Here is a 21,765-nt window from a genome sequence, read left to right as displayed (position 1 = left end):
TTCTGCAGATGTGATGTGAGTCATCCATGAGTGTCCGTGAGGCCCTCGGATACTACGGGAAGGGAGAGACCTGCAGAGATAAAGTATCCTCATAACTAGAAGCAGACGGGGAGACCTCCAGGAGACTTTCTCTGCTCATTAAAAACTCGAGGATTCAATGCTGCATTGGTTCACTTTTGTTTCTAACACACGTGGCTTCAGCAGTTCCCCTTCTCACCAACCTGGGCAGCCGTGGGCACCTGTACCAGCAGGAGAACAACTGTGTGCTTTGCCCTCAAGGCATGCACGAATGATGACTTTCACAGCTTAAAACAGTTTTTCTTTTTCCACGAAAGCATCCAAATTGAAGGAGAGTTAATTAATGCAGCTAGTGAGCATCACTACTGGAAAATGGGCAGCACGGAGAGAGGCTTTCTGCCCCACAAACCCAGGTAAGGAAAACACCATCTGAGAGCTCCATTCCTCCTGGTCCCACAGATGCAGAAGACAAGACAGGGTAGTGCTGCTCCAGAGCACACAGCTCTGCACACTGCTGACTGACCTCTGAGTAGAGCAGTGGGCAGCCCAAGGCTGCTCCACCTCACCACAAACACATGCTTGGGAGCAGGAGTCTGCAGTAATCTCACTTCCATCACTAAGGACAGCTGGGATTTGAAGTTGGGTTCCTGCAGACAGGAAGGTGATGCCAACACACCACTCTTATATCCCAGAAGAGGATTATTTTTTGCATTCGTAATGTACCTAATCCTGTTTTCTCGCACATAAAACTCCAGAAAATGGAGTTCCTTCCCAATTTTTAAGATGACCCTTAAGAGCCACACAGCACTGGTGACTATGAAGTGGGATTACGTGCATAATCACCACGTCCCTCCCGAGGATTGTAACAATCTCTGCTTCTTTCACTTCTCACGCACTCACTGGTGCAAAGAAGCCATTAGTGAACTAATATTTTGAAACTACTGCTGTGTAATTCTTTCAAAATTCGTCTGAATTCGATGCTCCAGACCTGCCAAACCCTGAATGGGAAGCCAGCTATTGGTGAGAGGGCGGTTCTTTCCAAAGGTAATGTGACTTGCATGCAGCTAAAGCAGTAATTGCCTTTCCCAATAATACCTTCCCCCTGCTGAGACTTAGGGTTAAACTCATGCATTGAGAAACCTTCCAAAACGTTTCTACATAGTTTCAAACCACAGGAGTGGGGGGGGGGGAAGGAAAAAAAGGAAAAAAAAAAAAAGGACAACTACAGTTCAGATGGAGTTTACGATTTCTGCTCAATCTCATAATTGCAGGGTGAATCAGTGGGGAATGAGGTCTGAGTCAATCCCGCAGCCCCTGGTCTCCTGGCCAGCAAGCTTTGTGGAGATCAGCTGAAAATGGTTTCCCTTGACCCTCCCCTGACTTATCGATGAACTGCCTCTCCTTCCTGCCATGGATGCACAGAGCCATGGCTCAGCAGTCTTGCTGCCCGCTCACTTCTCCTTTTGTGCTAAATTCAACCAACTGATGGATAACAGAAACGTAAAAGCAAAACCCAGGTACGCTGTGTGTCCCACGTAATTTCAGCAGGTGAGAAGTGAAATGCTGCTTCAAAGCAAAGGTTGCCCTTCTGCAAGACTGCATGCAAAACCTGGACACCCCCATGGAGCAATGTGCTCCCATGCCACTGGTCCTTGGGGTCAAAAGACTGATCCTGGCTTCATCTGTTTATGGGTATAATTGCAGCCCCAGAGCTGCCTCAGTCAGATAGAGCCCGGGTCACAAAGCTGTTGCTTTGCATGCGTAGGAGACCGGGCTTATTTTGCTCATCACGGTACACATCCTGTAAAGTCCCATGCAAATGCAACCCCCCCCTCCCAGAGCCTGGTGCTGCAGGCAGAGCCATTGTCTGCATCCTCAGTATGCAGCAGTGATTTCAGCAGTCAGTGCAAAAAAAAAGGACCTGTAGCAATGACCAAAATGAAAAGAAGCTCATCCTGATACTGTTCATTTCACCCTGCAGCGATGCATTGGGAGTCCCAGGTCCTGACTCCTGGCTGCCCACCTGGGAGCACTGGGTTTATCCCACCAGCAAGGAACTGCAGCTGTGTGTAATTATAAGATTAATTCCCATTGCAGAATATTCCTCAGTGTTCCACATGCACAGATTTTAGCCACTCAAGGCTTGGACCCCACGCCAGACTACATCACTCTTGTCTGGTTCTGCTTCATAAGGGTCCAAGTCTGTTGCAAAGCTTGCAGATCTGCTCTTTTCAGACCGGAAAAGTAATAAACTGGACTGCAGGGGTGTCTGACCAAGCATGGGCCATGACCCATCCTGCCCATGGGGAACTCATCCTGCAGCCAGGTGCAGGGTTTGCCCCAGAGATGTCCTTGCAGGACACAGATGGGACAGTGATGTCGCCTCCAGGTTTGCAGGACTGGACAAAATCTAATGAGGAGTTTAAAGACAGCACAAACAATGCAAGGCAACTTCTAAACATTCACATTTCATCTCTGCTCCTGGATAATTTTACTCCTCAAGCTATTCTACAAACTGCTCTTTGTCTCATTAACAATAAAACAGAAGCAATTAAGCAAAACGCAATAAAACCTCAGCAAAATCAAATTCAAGCAGCCTCCAAAATCACTGTATAACCTCACCAAAAAGACAAAGCGATCTTTCAAGTTGACACTGCAAAACGCTTCCAGTTTGCTCTGAATACGCAAGCAAGGGGAAGAAATGCTACAAAAAACCTCTGCATGCAAACGCACCTCACCCTGCAAGTGGGAGCTGCATTTCTGCCTATCCCTGTGCAGAACTGCTCTGCTCCAAGGCCACGGCAAGGCCCCCTCTCTTTGCACAGAGCTGACTATGCAAAATGGAGATGCAAAGCATCCGCTCCGGAATGCATCTGCATCTCTGTGCACAGACCTCAAAGAGAGTAACAACGCACAGCTCAAGCAAGTTGACAAAACTGCTGAGGTTTCTCTGATTTGGGTTCACTGTTCTTTCAGTGCTGCCACATACATGCACCCTTTTTAGTGCCCTTTTTGCCACTGACCTATTTATTTCTTTTTTGTATTTATTTTTTTTTTCCCACCAGTTCTATATGGTTACACAGAGGAGTTTCAATTTCCTGCCTTTTGGAGGTCTGCAGAACCTAGTGCTCTTCTTCCAGCTGTGTGTCCATGGGACAGCAGAACCAAGCCCTGCAGATCTGAGAGTCATAGAATCGTCATAGAATTACAAAATCACAGAATCACAGAATCATAACTACAGGTGGAAAAGTCTTCTAAGATCATCAAGTCCAACCATCGACCCACTGATGCGCCATGCTAGATGCAATGCTGTGATGTTCCTGCTTGGCTTCAGATAGCATGTACACATTGACTTTTTTTAATAGATATATTTTTTCCTTTTAATGGTTTCTCATTTACACTTAAAATCATTAAAAATCTCCGCATTTTTGTCATTTCCTTTTCTGGGAAAACAAAGCAAATTCACAGGGCTTTAGCAAACTCTTGGGACACACTCAGGGCTGCATCCTTCTACAGTTTAATGCCAGCCCCTGGTAAAGGTGAGAGGCGTTTGAAAGGCAGCCAGGAAAATCTGAAGTATCACATTTGACGCGCACAATGTCGAAATAAGCCAAAAGCATGCAGGCCACAATCTGCAGAGCTCCTCGCAGGGACAACCGATGGCTCTGCTCACTGCAGCGTTCAGCAAAACCAAAGCACGCTCAGCAGAAAGCTCCCACCAAAAAAAAAACAACCATGAAAAGATCGAAAAGGTTCACCCTCTCAGCTTGCTGATTTATTCTTTTCCCCCTATGTACAGAAGAGAGGGATCAGGCTGGTAAAGTACTGATAAAGTACTGCTGCCACGGAGTTCGCCATTGCTTTGGCTTTAAGAGTGCTGTGCTGATAGAGGATCAACGCTGAGCTGCTCATTGCTGGCTCAGTCCTTTGCTAAGCCATTGCCCAGGGAACTGCAAGCAGGAGGGGAATGGAAAGAGCATATGTGAGATATGGAGAAGTCCTGAAAATGCCCAGGCACAAAGAGCAGAAAACCCAATGAACTTCTGCCCAATAAAATGCAATATTATAGAACCATAGAATGGCCTGGGTTGAAAAGGACCACAATGATCATCTAGTTTCAACCCTCCTGCTATGTGCATGGTTGCCAGCCACTAGATAATATCACGGCATGCAGGAAGGGATCCTATCTTTAACTCCAATCTACATTGCTGTATTTAAAAAAAAAAAAAAAAAAGGACTTATCTTAAAAAAAAAAAATCATAGCAAAAATACAGTAAAATTGAGCAAATTAGAGGAAACATATCTCATCCCTCGGATGCTCAAAGCCTTGGAGTAGACTCAGGGTAATAAAACTGACCTGCACCTCTGTCCCCAGGGGAGTGAGATGTCCTCCAGCAATGGCTTTGAGAGGTGGGAGCTGGTCCCTGTCCTGTCACAGCCGTGTGCTGGGCTGGGTCATCCTGCAGCACAAAGCCCTGCGCCATGTCCCAGCGAGGGGACACAGCCAGCAGTGGGCCACCTGCCCTGGATGCTTGGCTCCAGAGATGGGATTGGGTGACAGCCCTGTGCAAACCATGCACTGGGCAGAGCCAAAGGATTTCACTTTTACATGGCAGGGTCCTGCTGTCACTTTTGTAACTCCAGGAGGAGCTCCACTGACACAGACCCATCTCCCATTACCCAGAGGGACAGCTACCTCCATGCTACTCAGGATGAGTTCCTTGAGTTCCTTGGTCTGCAGCTTCCTCGCATCTGGAGGAAAGCAGTTTCCTCCTCCTCCCTCGGAAAGGAAGCTCCTTTGTTTGCCTTCAGGTCCTCACAAGGTCTCAATTGCTTCAGCAGGACTGGAAAGAGTTGGACTTTGCTGGGAGACCCATGGGGAAACCTGAGCAGAGCCCATCCTGGCTGCCCTACCCAACAGCATCACCCCATGTTACATGGCTGATGACCATATGTCATTGAAATATAATTGAAATCTAAGGACTCATCATTACAGATCCCATAAACCCTTCTGAGCAACCACAGCCTGAAATTCCCACAGCCTGTTGACAGGAGGTTTGTCTTGCCCAACTGCCTTCTCTCTGCTCGGAGGGTTCCAGCCCTGGAAGCAATGCACTGAGTTAACCAGCATCCTAAGTGATGTAATAAGGATAGAACGATAATACAGATATCCACATGCATTATTAATTCTCAGAGTAAGGATGATGCAAAAGCAGGATGCAGAGAATCACTGCTTCCGTCCACAGACCCCAGACAAGAAAAATCAGGAAAGAGCTCTGTGTGCTCACACGCTGATGTGCATCAGTGATCCCACACTGCACACTGCGAGGACGCATCACCATTGGCAGACCCTGGTGCTCTTTACACCCAGGCAGGGAGGTTTGGGGGAATGTCACCTTCTGAGCTCTTTCTCTCTTGGGAAAGGCCAAGCCAAGTGACAGAAAAGAGGAATCATTTTAAATCAAGATATAAATTTGTTTAATGGGAAAGAATGAAAAAAAAGATGACTGAGTTTGGAGGGAATGCTGGTAACTCTGTAGGAAGAAGAAAATCAAATCTGGACACTGTTTGCTTCCCTCCTTGTCGTCACAAAACACCCCTGTATGCACATACAAAAATACACCTCGTGCAAATGAAACGAGCCAGTACTAAATGAGAAGCAGAATGGCTTTGGGTAAATTTCCAGGTGATTGACCTCCTATTAACAGATGCTTCTTGTGGATGAATGCAAATATTTAGGTAGGGACCCCATTGGCACTGCATCCACCTATTCCTGTTTTTTCCTCATCAACCTGTTCCTCAGGAACCCGCAGCACCAGCCCACCCTGCAGGAAAATAAACAGAGCAGGGCTTCCCACATCTCCTCTACACCACAGAGCCTCCATTCTTTTAGAGCACCTTAGAACAAAACATCAATCAAAAATTCCCAAAAACTCCCACCAAGGATGCAGCTGGACCAAATATTTACTCTGCACCACAGTTCCCAATGGGTTCTCAATGGGCTCCCAATGGGCTGCTGTGGCTGGGGTGGACTGGGCAGGGGAAGCTGCTCCATGTCTTAGATACAGTGTGCATTCTTGGCTTTAAAAGTCAATTTGTAATGAAAAAATGTGTCAGATTTTTAAGAAAATTGATTGAAGTTTTAGGGAAAAAAAACACCACCAAAAAGCCTGGCTGTCTGAGTAAACCTCGGCATCTATGAGGTGCAAGGCATTTTTTGGCGAATTTTGTTAGTATTTAATCAGCCACTGAAACCTGTGTGATGAAAGTAGTTGCAGATGGAACCGGTGGGTTGAAAGGAGATGCTGAGAGTCCCCATTTCTGGGGAAGTTTCATAGCTTACTCCAAATCACAGAACCATAGAATGGCCTTGGTTGGAAAGGACCTTCAAGATCATCCAGGTGCAGTAACTCTCTGCTGTGGGTTGGTTGCCCCCCCACCAGATCAGGCTCCCCATCCAACCTGGCTTTGAAAGCCTCCAAGGATGGAGCATCTACATTTCTATGAGCAACTTGTTCCAAAAAAGTTGTAGATGCCCCATACCTGGAGGAGTTCACATCAAAAGGGGATTTGTGCACGCCTTTCCTACAGAGCGTGGACATCCTGCTCTCCCATGCAGAGCCTGCAGAAATTACCCACAGCACATCAGAGCCATAAGCAAAACGACATCTTAATGCAGATCAGGAGAATGGGAACGCTTCAGTGACACCAAGTTCCACTTTCTAATCCTAATAGACCTTATGGAATTTGCTTCTAATGGCTAATTAATTGAGAATCAGCCAATTGTGCGTACATTTATTATCGTGCTTCTGAAATAAAGTGTGGCTTCTGTTTAATTAGAAATGAGCTCACACTGGTGGCCACAGATACCTTTAAAGCACCTTTTAGCACTTTTCAGCTGAGCTCTGGGTTGGAATGGCATTAAGGAAATGCTATGGAGGTCAAAAATTATGTGCACTGGTTTCAATGCATATAAATATTTTTCAATGCTTGGTTTCACGTCCCTCCCGAAGAAGGTTAATATCTCCATGTGCACAGACAGGAAATCTGAGATAATGTTCCTCCTGCTCAGTGCAGGGCTCAAGAGAAACCTCACAGGCTTCAAAATGTTTGTTTGATGACATTTGTAAAAGAATTGTCTTTGGCAAGAAAATAAAGGATAAGGATTTTCATTAACACTTCCACCCTGATGTTGTTTGTTTGGTTGGTTGGTTGGTTTATATTGTTGTTTTTTTTAATAAAGCAGGTCACCTTTTTCTAAGAAATAAAAGCAACAGCTCTTAAGCACACAGAGATTCTAGATCCAAGAATTACCTCAGCTACTAATCCAAAAACCTTCTGCCTTGTAAAGCCTCAGGAGAAAGAATTCCTCAAAAGCTGTAAGATGAAATCTCCTATAGGTTAAGCTGCTCAGAGATCACAAAAGCCCTCATTATTTTAGCATCAGCAAGAAATTCTCTGTCAAAGATCACAGCAGGCTCCATGTCTAAACTTTAGACCAAGTGGCCGCTTAAAACAAACAAAAATAAAAATAAAAGCAAGGTTTGTGATGCTTGGCAAAACGGATATCCGGCCAACATCCTTCTTTCCTCCAGGCTGTGCCACAGCATCATGAGAAACAGCAAGAGAAGTCTGTGGCAGTGCTGATATCCTGGTGTTTGTCAGACACTCTGGCCAGACCCAGTCAGCCTCACACCACGGTTGCAATGAGTTTCCTGGTGCAAGAAGAGCAGCAAGAATGCAAAATTTCACCTGCAAAGCATAGTGCTGAGCCTCCAAGCAGCAGCTTTTTGGATAGAGGGCTGCTGAAAAATAGCCATGATTACCTCCAACTCTACCTAAAGGTAATTCAAATTATGTATGGTAAGTTATTTTTGCTGCATCCATGTATTAAAACTGCCTCATGCCGAAGCACCAAGCATTGCAATGAGACCTCTGCCTCAGTGTGCCATGCAATGTTTGTAGATCAGGCAAGTCTGGAATTGCCTCCAGCCTTTCCAGGAAAAGATTTTTGATTTTGTTTTGGTTTTAAAAGAGGAAGATGAATAATAAACAACACATCATTGAAGGGCCAGCATTCCTGCTTTATGCCTACAATTAGTGGGCAGGAAAGAACAGCTACAGGCCGTGATCTTCGTCTGCTGATGCGGGTCTGTTTTATGGCCACTATCTCTGCAAGCTTTAGGCAGCAGGCAACAGAGGCTGGGCTTTGTCTGAGCAGGTCAGTTATAGCAGTGCAGGCATAAAACCTGGGGGACAGGTTCAGAAAAAAGCGACAGGTGAGGTTTCTATTTGCCCCCGAACAGATGGCCCCAGTCACATCTCATTAGAGAGATCTCTTGTTAACGTAGCCAACAGCGAGGTCGGGGCTGGAGGAAGAGTTCACAGCTTTAAATAGAGCAAGTGCCATCGTCAGAAAGATCCGGTGAAGCCATCAGCCCCAGTGCAGGTCAACAGTGCTGCAACGTTTGCAAGAGCGAGTCATGAGGGGACAAGAGCTTAGGTTTCCCCCAGCGCCTTGCTGTTGGCCGTGGGCCGCCCAGGAGCCTCACTCCCCTGCTCTCTGGCTGCAGCTCTCATCAAGAACCTCAGTGCACACCTCCAGGCACAGCCCACCTCCCTCAGCCTTTCTTCATCGGAGAGGTGCCCAAAGCCATCTGGGTAGAAGCCCATCTGGGAAACCTGAAACACTGACTTTGGCTTTGTGCCTTGCAAGATTTGCCTTTTTCAGTTTTCTGCCTTCATTCACGTGCAACAGGACCGTGTGGGAGGAGATACATAAAGATGTGGACCTGTTTCTTGTTATGGAGAGGATGCTTGGGTCGATGAGTGCTATGACTGCACTGTTGACAAGAGAGAAGCATACTTTCTTTCTTCCCTTTCCTAAAAGTCACTTTGGAAAATATCGTTCCTTCCTACAGCAAAAGTAAAGTGGTAAAGCGGTGTTCTTAGAACCAAACCTGAAGGTTAAGAAGAGGGCTTCAGGAAAAAAAGAAAACAAAACACCATCCAAGAAGGAGGGAGATCTACGAGTTCAAGGCTGGATGCAAAAGTGTTAAATTAAAAATACACTAACTGCATGATAATTCCACAAGAGCTTGTTTGTCCTCACAGTTAGGCTCTGAACAGCTCACAAAGCAAACACTGTGACCAGCAGAGGCTACGTGGGCTATCAGTGATGAACTGGTGTGCAGTAAGTGCAGAGTTTGTTTTGGGAATTCCTATTCTTAGTTCTAGATGAAACAGCAGAAAACATAAATGCTACTACAGAGAGATCATTTCAGGAAAACGATTGCATCACATTTAAGGTCTTTGATTTCTTTGGAATGGGTGTTCCCAGGACGATTACAAATTTGGTTTTCAAAAGGTGATGCCATGATCTCACGTGGTCCCCAGAGACCCTCATATATGAAGATCAGAAGACAGCATGATAAAGAAATGAGTCTGACCGACTGCTCAGCACAGGCCAGAGAACTCTCTGCTATATCTGCATCAAGATCATTACTCTGACCCTCAGTATCCCTTACAAAAAGCAAAACCAGCCTTGATTTAAAGTCTGCAAATGATGGCAGACAAAGCAGTTCTCAGTGAAGCTGCTCCACTGACCGACTACTCTGCTAAGATTCTGTTCCTGTTTTCTAGTCTAACTCTGTCTGGCTTCACGGCCCAAAGACTGCATCAGTAAAATTAAACAGCAGGATAGGGTTTTTTTGTTGGTTTTGCTCTTCAGTGAGAAATACCATGTCTGTCACAAGGTCAAGAACAGATCTCCGCATGCACTCCCTAAAACCAGCCATATATGTTGCAATCCCCCACCCACAATTACTATTTGAGATCTATGTGGGGCAAGAGAAACATATTTCAAATTTTAGACCTTACACAAACCAAAACACAGAGAATTCTTGGAAACACGCTTCTTCTCAATCAGCCTTCTATACATTGAGCACAAGCTTTCTAGCTGCAACTGGTTCTGTGGTCTGCAGGGCTGACTGTGACACTGTGGAACAGCTTTTGGTGAGCAGCAATGGTCGGGAGCCAGAAACCATCATAATTTTCTCTGGCCATTGAGACCTTACAGGGTTGACGGTCAACGGGAAAATAAAAAGGCATCTCTATTCTTTGCAAAGCAGCTGACATTCCTCTAACAGCAAAACACATCTTTTTTCTATAGCACCAAGATTTGAAAAATGTTATTCTTAAGTACATGATCAAGAAAAAGACTTTTTGTTTTTCCCTTAGCAACTGCAAAGCCTAATAACCACGGAGGACCCAAGACCCCACGCTGAATGCTCTGCAGCCCTGCGCTTCCCCTCCTGGCTCCACATCCCAAGGACCGGTGCTGCTCTGTGTGCCGGTGTTTTTAAAGTTCTGTTCCAGTTACTTAAAGCAACAAGAACTCTGCAGGGCTATTATAGCAATTTAAAAAGTAAACTTAACAGGGAAGCGAGGCTGGTTCCATCTGGCTGATAGATTAAACAGAGCTGGGATGTGCTTGCTGTTTCAGGACGGACTCGGGGCAGGGGCAGGCATTGAGAGCAGCTCAGCCCACGGCACAGAGGCACTGGTTTACCCGAAGACACTGTACAAATATTTTGCTGAGCTGTGGAAGGAGGAAGCTCCCCGGCCCTGTGCCGCCGTGTGTCACGATGGGTTCTCAGGCACAATGCTCAATGAAGGCTATTATGGGGAAGGGTGTTTATTTCACATTGCGGGGCGGTTGCCAGAACACACAATCACGCATCTTACCCAACAACCCTGCAGGCTGCCACGGAGAAACTCCTCTCTGAAAGAGAAGGAGGCAATTATCCGGTGATTAACTCTTTGGTGACAGCACTGGAGCATCCTGACTCCCAGCACTGCTCAAACCCCACAGAGCAACACTGGAGGGACAAGCCTTTAATTTCATTACGGACAGGTGAGATCATGGCTCTCCTTCTCAGTGATTTTATCCTTTTGCTGCTCATCGGCTTTGATGTTCCTTCCTCCATCATTTCCTTCTCTCCTTGGAACAAGAAGGCTGAAAGGGCTGCACGGCAGTAGCACTAAGCAGGGCAGATCTAATCATCAGCTGAACGGCTGCTGGTTTGTGATGCTGTTTTGTTTTCTTTTCCCCCGAGTATTTAATTTTCACTCCAACTGTCATTTTCTTAATGATGACAAATGAAGGAAACACCCAGTTAAAAAGCCTTATCCTTGTAAGTAAAAACACTGCTCAGCCTCAGCTCACGTCCCACTGTGCTCTTCCTTTGATAACAATTCTAATTTCCTTTAACTGTTTTTTTTGCCCCGGGGTGACTGCTGTCTGAGGCAACCACTCCCAAAATGCACAGTAAATAGGATCAGAATTAGGCCCAATTCAACCCTCTGCTCCTATCCCAACTGCCAGTTCAAAACTTGACAATTTTATTAAGAAGTCTTTCTGATCCCAGGATCCCAGAGGGAACACCAGGCAAACCCTTGACAACTTCATAGAAATAAGAAATTATTATTCCCCTATTACAGCAGCAAGCACAGGATCCTGGAGAAGCACTGTGTGACAAGCTGACAGCAGAGCTGCACCCAAACGTCCTTTTTTGCCTCCTTCATCACGACAAGCTTCTTTTTGCATTCTAAAGAAACAAACTGTGAGCAAGCAGTGATACTTTCCTACCACTTCCCATGCAGCAATCTCTCCTTTGAATGATGTGCTGAAGTCTTACTGCTTCTTGCAGAGGGACAGCAGGATTGCCAATTGCTTTGGTGTGATGGGCTGCAGGTTAATGCTGCATGGAGCTTGGTGAGGTGACAAGGAGCCTGGAGGTGCCACCAAGATCTGAGTGCTGTATTCACAGGAGAAGGTGAGGAGGTGAAGGTTCTTGCATGCTGCTTTTAGCATGGCTGGCATTTGTATTGCTGTCTTGAAGGTGGTAGACTGGAGATCAGCATTCTTGAGAAATCTGGTGTTTCAAAGGCACTTGACTTCAAGACGACCACTTTGAGATCCCACCACCCTCACGGATGTAAGAGACTTGTGGTTATTGGCATTTGTCTCATAGAATCATAGAATTGTTTGAGTTGGAAGGGACCTTTAAAGGCCATCTGATCCCACTCCCAGCAACGAACAGGAAAACCTATGAAACCTACAGCTCCATCCAGGTTCTCAGACCCTGGTCCAGCTTGACCTTATGTGTCTCCAAGGATGGGGTATCCACCACGTCTCTGGGCATCCCAGCAGTCTGTTAACAGGACCTGAGACATTCCTGCTCCTTGGATACCTTTGGCCCTTTCTCCTTGCCTCTCATTCACTCCTCACTCATCTCTGGGGCACACTAACTCCAGGGGATGCACTGAGCAAGAAGGCAAGAAGTTTCTCTGTGAGGTGTTGGGGTGGCTGGCTGGGCAAGGAGCGGCCATGACATAGCTCAACAAAGACTCGTTCTTCTTAACACTAAAAGAGAATGAGCCTGACCCATGCACTCCAGCAGAGAAGCTGCTCCCACCCCAGATGCTGAGATATCTGATGACAGTGTGGGAGGGCAGAGTCATCTCCTGCTCTCCAGATATCTCTGTAATAATGCTTCCCTCCACCTCACCTCATACTGTTGGCTCTTGCATTTCTCCCTGTAGCTCTGAGCTCATGCAGCAAGTTTTAAATCTCCACCTTGTTTCCCAGAGAAACCATCTCTTTCCTCGTTACTTCCCTTGGCCATTATTTGTCACTGAATGTGACAAAAGCATCAACCCTCAAAAGCACTGTAGGATGCTCTCCATCTACGGAATGCATTGTGTTAGCTACCAGACACCTACAAGAAAGAAAGCTTATCCAGTGTTCAACATGATGCTTCAGCCCTAAGGGAAAAGCCAGCTACTGCAGAGCTAATGCGATCTTTTCAACTACAATCAGCAACTCACCAACGTTGCCTCACCCTGGGGTAAAACTAGTAAGGCTCATCTTCTTTCTATGAATCATCCCAAGAAAACAGCCACAATTAAACTATAAAACACTGCTGTCGCAGTGTGGGGGACTTTATTTTTAGAAGCAGCTTAAAATAGTGTGTTATTACCTGGTTAAAAACATCGCCTCTGTGTTTTGGGGAAGGCTGACACAAAGGTGACACACGTTGCTGTGCAGAGGCACTTCACTGCAGGCGCCAGGAAAAACTGAAAATACAACATGTGTGCACCCCTGGCATGGTTGGTGCAGGCTGCAGCTGGCTCCTGGCACAAGGGGATGAGGACATCCTTACTCAGCTGTCTACCAAAACCTACCATGGATCATCAGATCTCTGCCAAAGCCAAATCCCTGCCCACTCTGCGCCTTCTTGTGCTTTTTGCCTTTCCATGAGAAATGGAAAATTCATCAATGGAGACACTGTTGGATCCCAGCAAGATGAAACACGGAGGATACACCTCAAAAACAACAGGTTGGCTGTGAAGCCAAGCAAATAAAGAAGAGCTGAATTAAAATGAAAGGAAAAATGGGTGTTGAAATCTCCCCATTTATCTGACACAGGGGCAGAGCACCCTACCAGTGTGGGGAAAAAGGTCTCGTGTTCAGGCTTACAGAAACCCAAAGTCTTCTTGATATTTTGATTGAAAAGTTCACTTTTGAGCGGTGAATAAATGCAAAAGGAAAACAGAGGGATGGATCTGACGGAAAAGTGCCTCATTTGTTCGATACTGCTCTGCAACTTTTGCTCTAAGCAGATACATGTGGGCAAGCACATATGCAGTGCCCTACAGTTTGGTTTTGTGAAAATCTAAACAACTCTTCAGAAATGGAAAACAGCAAAAGAAAGAAGCATTAAAAAAAAAAAAAAAAGAGAGAGAGAGAGACAGGAAAAGCAAGTGGCTTATGCAAGTGAGAATAGCTATGATTTTGGGTGAGACACACCAGTGGAAAATTACAGAAAGAAAAAGCCGCGTGTGAGATGGGGCAAGGATGCAACACAGACAGCGGTCTGGGTCCTACAGGAGATCAAAAGCAGAACCAGGCTGCTGCCAGAGGGGGAGATTTGGTACAAGTGTTGAAAACAGGAGCAACAAGAGAGAGGAATTTTGGGTGAGGGCATCGCATGGGGGGTAATTGGGCCAACTCTGGGTGGGCAGTATGGGCATGGTGACAGGAGATGGATGTAACAGCAGATGGAGAGCCAGTGGCTGGGTCTAAGTGCTGGAGTGTCATCTCCCTCAAAGCCGCACATTGATACACTGCACCACGTGAAAGAAACCTAAAATATCACTGAAACTCTTAGAGGTTTTGAACAATACTCTTCAGACATGTTGCTTTCACAAATTAAAGCCAGACAGATAAATGAACCATAATTAATCTGATTAGGGTTACTGCAGTGGTAGGAATCACTGACTGCTACAGTAAGCACTTTTTTCCCCTCTCCAGAAAGAAATCCCTTTGTGCACCTGCTTTTAACACCACCATGCTAGATAGCAAATCCAAACATAATTCAATTACAGTCAGGAGAGATTTCATCCACTCAGTGAAATGCAATGAATAAACACAAAATCATTCTCATTATGTCCTCTCTACAGGGATATTTAAGGCTTCTTCTCCCATAGTAAATCAGTTTTATGTAGTCGGTGTCCTTGAAAGCACCACTCTGCAAGCCTGCGTTCAGAGAACTCCACTTCTTCTCAAGTTCTCATAACTTTGGGTAAGACACAGATCACAGAGGTGGGGATGAGAAATCAGCATTTCTCCCCCTAGCTCACTCTATGAGCTTAATGCAAGTGCTGCCCTACTGTGCCTCAGTTTCCCTCTTTGCAGCATGCAAGTGGTATTTCTGAGACTATGACATAGGGGCAGGAAATCCTCATTCACATCACATCTGTGAAAGATGAGCTGCTCCCAACTTAAATTCCCAGAAACAGCAGATGTCAAAGAGGAGGGGAAGTATGAAACCAAGAGCTGCTCTGACAAACACATACGTTGAGGTGCAGCTAACAGCAAAACCCACCTTTATGCTCTTCCCTTGCAAAGAAACAAGATGCTGCCTCTCATCTGAGCCCATTTGCTGCTGATCAGCTTTGGGCTCCCTCCACTGCTTCTGTTTTAATTTCTGATTTGTCGAACACTGACTGCTACAGGGACACACGCGCTGGCTGTGCATTCTCTTTTTGGTCTCTGTGGGCACCATCTGGCTCTGCCCCTTTCTGTTATAAATACTATTTTGATCTATAAAGCTCCATTTATGAGAGTCCGTGAAAATCCATGAATCCTGGAGTATCACCCTTCATAGAATCACAGAATCACCAAGATTGGAAAAGACCTCTAAGATCATCCAACCGTCCAATGTTTCCCACTAAATCATGTCCCTTGGCACAACACATAAACATTCCTTCAACACAGAATCACAAAACGGCCAGGGTTGGAAGGGACCTCAAGGATCATGAAGCTCCAACCCCCTGCCACAGGCAGGGCCACCAACCTCCACATTTAATACCAGACCAGGCTGCCCAGGGCCATCCAATCTGACACCTCCAGGGATGGACGGGGCATCCACAGCCTCTCTGGGCAGCCTGTTAACACATTCACCACCACCAACACTGCGGCTCTTTAACCACCAACTGCTGCACAAAAGGGGTGTGAACAGAAGGTGGGTTTTCCATCAAGTAGGCAGGAGAACAAAAACTCAACAAACGCTCAGGAGAAAGCCAACATGCTGATTTTGTGACAGCACAGATCTTTCAGCCTCCCAGCCCTGCACAAAACCCACACTGTTCAAGCATCGCATGGGAAATCAACATATTTCTCACGACAAAACTTCAAAGGGGCCGATAACATCTCTCACGTTGGGACACAAATCTCATCATCCCAGGGAGCCTTGTTGCTTTTTGTACCTCTTACAGGGCACGGCACAGTGCTGGACGTGGGTGTCCTGGGGACTGTCCAGCACAATTCACTGTTATCAGAACGGGTTGCAATGATGGAACATGGTATGCTTACTAAAAGTGCTGCTGATACCAGGCTGGGACGGGCTGCAAGTACTTCGGAAGCCAGGATTAGGATTCAAAATGGTCTTGGTAAGGAGTAGAAATGGTCTGGAAAAAAAAATAAAGAGAAAAAAGAAAAAAGACAATTCAGGAATGACGGGTGAACAGTACCAAAGGCAGGAATAATCAATGACAAGTCACAGGGGAAATAACTAGCAACCTGCAAGGATCTTTATTATTTTATCTATTTATTTATTTATAGGAGAAGGATCTCAGGATTCCAGAACCAGAGTTGGATGCTATTGGGTTGCTGCTGTATGAGCAAGCATCCCTCTGCCATGCACAGAGAGGGATACTGCTCACCATATACACAGAGGGAAGCGCTGTGGAAGTCCTGATACCAGACACTGCATCTCAACAGAACTGTAATGAAAGTCCCAACGTGGACAGCAAGAATGATGGGAGGCCACGAAAGCACAGACTGAGAGTGGTGCAATCTGAAAAAGACTCTTGGGAAATATTACAGTGTGCTCAACAGAGGTCTTGCTCGAATATCCACAAATGCCTCGCTTGTGGCTGTACGCAATAGGATATCACACTACTCACATCTTTGAACAAACCTGCCTTCCCACACAGCATGTAAAATACTTGTTCACAGGTGAAAGACTGCCACATGAGTGCCAAAAGCCCTAATTACTCCTAAGGAGGAGTAACCTGCACAGAATGAGATGGGGCTGGAGGGAGGGGTTGGGCTGTGGATGCAAGCACTTCTAGCAGTTGTTCTGTACCTCCCCCAACCTGACAGGTTGCTCACCTGCAAGGGGCTTGCATCGTCCCACTGCCGTGTTGCTCCTCTACCACTCAGGCATTCTTAGTTATAAAGAACCACCAAAATGACATGGGAATAACAAATGGCCTTGTGCCTTGCTGATGCATAAACACTTAAACAGGTCTGTGACAAGCTGAGGCTTCAGCTTCTATCCCAGTTTAGCTGGGGAGCATCCTATGAAACAGGCAAGTTTTCACTGAAAAAACGCATCAATCTGAACTGGGAGGCATCTGCCCCATCTGGGTTGTGAACACAGAATATCAGATTAAAAGGAAAAAAGGAAAAAATGCAGCAGTCCAGACACTTGAGATAAAGTAGCTTTTATCACCCTCTCTAACGAGGCCACGTGCTTTCTATCTCCAGGCAATGACACTGTGCAAGCAGTTTGAACGCAAATTAAAAATTCATATCCCCTGCTGTGGCAGGGGAGGGTCAGGGCTCCGGTGCCCTTTCCCTGTTTCTGGAAGATGGTGGCACTGCCATCAGTGCTGGGAGGTCAGTGCTCCAGCTGCCCCACGGCAGGTGCCTTTATGCAGGGAAGGGCCTTGCTTTTGTGTTAAATAAATGCTTGCAAAACCTACGAGGGGGGAAAAAAAAAAAAAAGCCTGCAAATATGAAAAAAAAAATCTCTATTTGAGGTTGAAAGCGACTTTGTAAATCGCACAACTGCTCCAGAGATGTCTGCACACCTCCTTTGCAATGGCTCGCGGCCATCACCGATCACTGAGCGCTGCGTTCTGACAGAGCTGTAGCTCTGCGTCGCTGCTGGTGGGACAACTCATCTCCCAGCAGTGCTGCATCCCGAGCAGACACACAGGTCACGATGCTGCCCATTAAATAAGAAACTGAAAGCACCTCGGGTCTCTGCACAGCAGCACTGAACAAGAAGTAGCGATGCTCCGCTTCTCGGAGGTGATGCAGCCCTGAGTTGGTGGATTTCTGTCACTGCTATTCCTCTGCTAAGAGGAAAAAATATTTTAAAAATCCACCATTTCTGTGCTGGTTCACCCAGCTGACAGGAAAGAGCTGGAAAGAACCATTGCTTCTGAGCTTAATTACATCCGATGCTTCTGAGGGTGAGGGAAAAGAGTACTTCATGAGCCAAAACCAAAATGTTAATATATTATACTGCAGCAAGAACACAGCAACTTCAAAGCTTCCCCTCCCTACACCCTGAAGTGTGAAATCAGAGATTTTTCCCCCCAGTAATGCTTTTTGCTCATTTCCTGCCTGGCTCCATACACTTCTAACAATGAATCAGGGCTAATTAACATCAGTGTCAAGATTAAGATCATGTCTAACGAGGACTTTCTTGTCATCTTGTAGGGAATTAAACTAATGATGGGCTGACCACACTGCTGACTTGGGCTAACAGCCCCCACCCGTGGGGAGGTGGTGATCCCAGGAGGAACCAGTTTGCCCCTGAGCACAAATCCTTGCTTTGGGGAAATGCAGACCATCTCCCAAACGTGGTTCTTTGCTTTTCACACACATTTATAAATCCATCCTCACCATTTATTTTCACATTCCTAGGGGAGGAGCAAGAAGTCATACAACAGTCTGAAGCTATGGTCTGAGGTAAGTGAGATACACTTCTAGCAAAAGATCCTGCAAGCCACCAGCAAGGAGAAATAAATCAAAAATAAGTCCAGCAACACATGGAGTTCAGAAATCAGTGATAAGCACCTGAGAAGAAACTTTCTCTGGATTCCACTCCAAATATAAACCTCTGGCCTTACTACGTTCCAGGTTCCTGTAAGGCCATAGAATAACATAATCACTGAATGCTTGGGTTGAAAGGGACCTTAAGGGTCATAGAACCATGGAATGCTTGGGATGGAAGAGACCTTAAAGATCACGTAAGCATGGAATGGCTGGGTTGGAAGGGACCATAAATATCAAAGAACCACAGAATGGTTGGGTTGGAAGGGAGCATAAAGGTCATAGAACCGTGGAATGGCTTTCTTCACAAGGAGAGTGGTTAGGCCCTGGAACGGGATGCCCAGGGAGGTTGTGGATGCCCCGTCCTTGGATGTGTTCAAGGCCAGGTTGGACGGGGTCCTGGGCAACCTGATCTGAATGTGTGTGTTTGGTGGCCCCGCCAGGCAGGGGGGTTGGAACCACATGATCCTTGAGGTCCCTTCCAACCCAGGTGATTCTGTGATTCTCCGTGATTCTGTGACTTAAAGGTCATAGAACCATGGAATGGTTGGGTTGGAAGGGACCATAAAAGTCATAGAACCATGGAATGGTTGGGTTGGAAGGGACTTAGAGGTCATAGAACCATGGAATGGTTGGGTTGGAAGGGACTTAAAGGTCATGGAACCATGGAATGGTTGGGTTGGAAGGGACTTAAAGGTCATAGAACCATGGAATGGTTGGGTTGGAAGGGACCATAAAGGTCATAGAACCATGGAATGGTTGGCTTGGAAGGGACTTAAAGGTCATAGAACCATGGAATGGTTGGGTTGGAAGGGACTTAAAGGTCATAGAACCATGGAATGGTTGGGTTGGAAGGGACTTAGAGGTCGCAGAACCATGGAATGGTTGGGTTGGAAGGGACTTAAAGGTCATGGAACCATGGAATGGTTGGGTTGGAAGGGAGCATAAAGGTCATAGAACCATGAATGGTTGTGTTGGAAGGGACTGACTTGATTGAGATCACTCATTGACTGAACTATGAACTTTCTGGTACACCGTATGACCAAGATAACTAGGAGGACTTTTCTTGCTCATCCACTGTTTACTGGTGTCCGTATCAAGCGTGTTCATGGAGAAGGTGCTGTGAAAGGGCTGGATACACTCTCTAGAGGAGACACAGACAGCTCAGACTTCTGCAGCTAGTGCTGCTATGGCCATGGCTTCACTTGAAGACCCATGGGAAATCATCAGCCCACCCTCTTTGCTCAGGTTTTGTGTAACACATAAAATGCAATGTTCTCAAAAGAAATCTTTTGCTGTCAAGCATGATATAGTGTCTACAGAAGTTCCTCCAGCTATTCATCCTTCACTCAGCTCTATCAACAACAAGAAAATGATTCATGTGGCATATCTCTGGTGCTTGTTGGTTTTATTTTATGGTATGGGGTTTTAGAAGTTTTTCAAGGCATTAAAAAGCATGACCATTGCCTTCACCATAAAAGATGAACAAAGAAGCAAAGAGAGGCATGTGCATGCACTTTTTGACACTTTTGCAGAGCAAAAGAATTCTGCTGAACCAAAGGAAATGAGGTGAGACTATGAACTGAGATTGAACCAGCAGTTCATGGGACTTGAGGCAAAAATCAGTGATAGGAAAGAGGGTAAAAACTAAAACATTCTCCTTGCAGAACTTTGGTCTGCATCACAAGTAGTTATTGCAAGTAAAAACAATATGATGGCCAAACTCATGTCCTAGGATCACTGGGCTAAAAGACCCTTGCCTAATTTTGGTCAAGAAAAACACATCTGTGCATTGCACGTGCTGAAATGCCACAGTAGGTTCACCTCGCTGGTCAAGAAGCTCCCACATATGTGCAATTGCTGCATGCCACTGCTCACATTCTTTAACCTTCCCATCTGAAGGACAACACAAAAGCATAACCCCCAGCACCGCACTCAGGGCTGATATGCATTTTTCTCTTCCACTCCTCATGTCACAGAGCCTATTTGTAGGGAGCACAGCCAGGCTGGTTAGCTGGTTGTTGCTGTTTTTAATTTTTTAATTTTCCTTATGACAGAGAAAAAAGTAACAATTTTCTTCTGTGCACAGAAGTTCTGCTGTACTTTGCTGGATGACACACCAAGGAACCACAACTGCACAACCCAGAGGAGACAAACGGCTGATGTAAACGGAAAACAGTGCAGCAAAAGGAAGTCTTTCTGTAAGGCAATTACTTTGTTCTTTCAGGGGCTTTTTTTTTTTTTTTTTGGGTGTCTTCTTTCCATAGAAAGTTTCCACTACTGTTATTTAAATGAAACTCGCAAGTATTTTTGGCCTCAAACCTATCTGTTTGCATAGCAGGAGCTCTGATAAAAGATAGAGAAACAACACAGAACTGTGCAGAGTTCCAGGTTCCCAGGTCAGAAACCTAGAGAAAACAGGAGGAATTCCCAAAAACCATCAGTGAGTCATTTTCTTAAAACTGGAAAAGAGCTCAGTGCCTCATATAGCAGAGCCACTGGAGATGCTTTAGGGGAAGACACAGCTGCAAGAATGTGAGAAGTGCAAAGGTCCCTGCACAGGCACACAGGCCTTCATGGGACGGGACAAAGCCAAGCAAGGGTAGAAATGAAAAAATACTGGGAAAACTCTGCATCAAGAGTCATCCCATCACCTGGAATCACTCAAGGCTGGACGAAGCTCCCTGCACTGCTGGGTTGGAAATGCTGCTGATGTCCACCACCATCTCCACTGTGGGCTCCAGTAGACTCAGGCATAGAGAAAACTACTACCCAAAGGGAGCACAGCATGGAGCAGAGCTTCAGATCTGGTAATCACTCCAAGTGATCTGGGGCTGTTGCTTGTCCCTTCGAGTGCAGGTGGCTGCTTATGAAAGCAGCTTTTGCTTCCTGGCGCTGCATGGCAATGCACTGACAGCGTGCAAAGCACAGCCTCGCTGTACAAGCCTTGCAATCCACTTTGCAGCTGCCTAAAGGGGTTAAATAACACAGAGAGCACGGGTTTCTGGTGGAAAAATGACTCACAGGAAGGATGGCAACAATGCACTGCTATGAAATATTAAACATAATAGGTCTCACAGCCCCGGAATGAGAGAATAAGAAACAAGGTAAGTGGACCTGTGTCTTTCTCCCAGTTCTCAAAGTCACTAATGGCCCTCTGGGTTTCTGAACAGATGTACTGCAGGTACCACATTTTATTCACTGCAAATTATTGCCTGGCATTTAATTAAAATTTTATTGTAGCGATTCCCATCAGCTCTCTCCACAGCACCAAATGGACTAAAGAGAAAAGTGGTTCTTTGGAGTTGACGAGCCCAGTTCATCAATAA

At 45.9% G+C, this 21,765-nt stretch overlaps 1 protein-coding gene across 3 annotated transcripts in view; it reads right to left on the bottom strand.

The window, feature by feature from the left end:
• Window positions 1-21,765, bottom strand: part of HIVEP3 (HIVEP zinc finger 3) — a 215,670-nt gene that overhangs the window by 64,103 nt on the left and 129,802 nt on the right. For 2 of the 3 annotated variants that reach the window (XM_042834637.1, XM_042834636.1), the window contains one exon: window positions 15,959-16,053. The exons of the other annotated variant lie outside the window; for it this stretch is intronic. The gene's annotated coding sequence lies outside the window, so the exon portion shown is untranslated. The remainder of the gene's footprint in view (window positions 1-15,958; window positions 16,054-21,765) is intronic. 3 annotated transcript variants of the gene reach the window in all.

This window comes from Centrocercus urophasianus, unplaced genomic scaffold (assembly GCF_019232065.1).
Source record: "Centrocercus urophasianus isolate 14NV4802_14NV808 unplaced genomic scaffold, USGS_Curo_1.0 seq_48, whole genome shotgun sequence".
In the NCBI taxonomy this organism is placed as follows: domain Eukaryota; kingdom Metazoa; phylum Chordata; class Aves; order Galliformes; family Phasianidae; genus Centrocercus; species Centrocercus urophasianus.
The sequence above is the reverse complement of the archived record's forward strand: the minus strand, read 5'-3'. Positions and strand labels throughout refer to the sequence as shown.